The following is a 2272-nucleotide window of genomic DNA, read 5'->3' on the forward strand; positions in this document are numbered from 1 at the left end:
CCATAAAAAAGTATATTGCGTTACTCCATAAAAAAGTAACTAATGACGTTACTTAGTCACTTTTTATGGAAAGTAATGAGTTACGTTACTTTTGCGTTACTTTTTAAATATGGACAGGGCTTGCTTGTTTGTTTTTAAAATAAAAAAGTTATATTTTTGGCAAATATAAAAGACTTTTCACACCAAAAGTGAAATGAATAAGCCTCAGGCTGAAGGAAAAAGTAAAGTTACGTCCGTACAGTAGAATACAGAAGAAGAAATTTCAACACACTTCAGCAATAAAAAAAGACACACAAATGTTTGTCTAGAGTAATTTTTGCTTATTAATATGGTTGAACTGGATCATCGAAGATCAGAAGCAAAGACATTGGTTAATAGAATGGGATTAAATACATAAAGGATATTTGTGTTGTTTAACATTTAATTATTGCAGGTTTGCGTCATATTCTGAGTTGCATTATTTTTTATTAATTTTGAGGAAAACTGAATCAGTGTTTTTTATTGTTAGTGAGATGAATTAATGCATATTCATATTTATTTTAGAACTACAGTAACATCTTTTGATTTCTCTCAACATGAGGACAGGAGAGCTGTCAATCAATAAACCGGAAAAAAAGTAACTTGCGTTACTTATTTGAAAAAGTAACTCAGATATTCTCTTGTAAATTAAAAAGTAATGCGTTACTTTACTAGTTACTTGAAAAAAGTAATCTGATTACGTAACTCGCATTACTTGTAATGCGTTACCCCCAACACTGGTTAGGTACGCAGGAGCTAACCCATTAAGGGCCTTGTAGGTAAGTAATAATATTTTGTAACTGATACAGAACTTAATAGGTAGCCAGTGCAGAGACTGTAAAATTGGAGTAATATGATCATATTTTCTTGACCTGGTAAGGACTCTAGCCGCTGCATTTTGGACAACCAGCTAGCAGTGCATTACAATAGTCCAGTCTAGAGGTCATGAATGCATGAACTAGCATTTCTGCATCAGAAACAGGTAACGTTTCGTAACTTGGCAATGTTTCTAAGATGGAAGAATGCTGTTTTTGTAACATGGGAAATATGATTTTCAAAAGACAAGCTGCTGTCTTAATATAACACCCAAATTTTTGACTGTAGAGGAAGTAACAGTACATCCGTCTGACTTTTTCACTGGAGAAAGCAATATGGATAGGAGACTTGTACTTTAGCTGGAAGCAACAGTTTTAAGTAAATAGCATCTTGATGAAGTTGTTTCTTGCACATCTTTTTGCTTGACAAGATGTTAATCGATGGTCTGGAGTCGTGTGGATTACTTGTGGATTATTGTGATGCTTTTATCAGCAGTTTGGTCGCTCATTCTGATGGCACCCATTCACTGCGGAGGATCCACTGGTGAGCAGGTTATGTAATGAAAAACTCATCTACATCTTGGATAGCCTAAGTATTTTTTTTGGGGGGGGTGAATTGTTGCTTTAATCAACATCTAGAGACAACAGCATAAATTAAAGGTGGCAATCACGGTATAATTGTCTAAATTATAGTGATCGACCTATATTTGCTGTCAGACTTTACTGATCTGCTGAGTTCATGTGAATTACAGAGGAGTTTAATTCATGTCCAGACTTAGGATCTGAGCAAACAGCACCCTCTTCCGTTTAACTAATTAACTCAATATGGCAGACCCAGAATTATAATGTAAATAGAAATGTAGGTACAGAATAGCCTGACAAACATTCAAGAATATGCAGCTATAGGCTATATAAGAGAAAGCGTAACGTGACATTTGACACGTGCATGTTGACCTGCAGCAAGTCAAGTGTTGTTCGTGAATGATTCTTTTAATACATGAATCAGTCAGTGTTTTGAACAAACCTTTCAAGGAAACAAATCATTCTTCTCGTTCACTGCACTGGCTCATTTTTTCCTTGGAGCCTCTACTTACTAAAGCTTGTGCTTGCTTTGGTGGTTTAACTTGCGAATAAGCCCTACGGTAGTTTTTCCAGAGATTGCCCCTTGGAAGATTGCTTGGCCTGAGGTAGATTTGTGCTTAAGGAGAAAAAGAAAGCAATGGAAGAAATTAATTTTAAAAATGTATTTAATAACCGAGTAGGAGGTAATTATAGTGAATTCATACAAATTTATACAGATGGTGCTAAAAAACCAGAGACAGGAAAAACAGGGTTTGGGGTGGCAATTCCGAAATAGAAATTAGTAAAAGAACATCTAATAAATTAGGAGTATATACAGTAGAGATGATGGCAATTTTAATTGCTTTGCATGGGTGGAA

Source organism: Sinocyclocheilus grahami, unplaced genomic scaffold (assembly GCF_001515645.1).
Source record: "Sinocyclocheilus grahami isolate Dianchi unplaced genomic scaffold, SAMN03320097.WGS_v1.1 scaffold302.1, whole genome shotgun sequence".
Taxonomy (NCBI): Eukaryota; Metazoa; Chordata; class Actinopteri; order Cypriniformes; family Cyprinidae; genus Sinocyclocheilus; species Sinocyclocheilus grahami.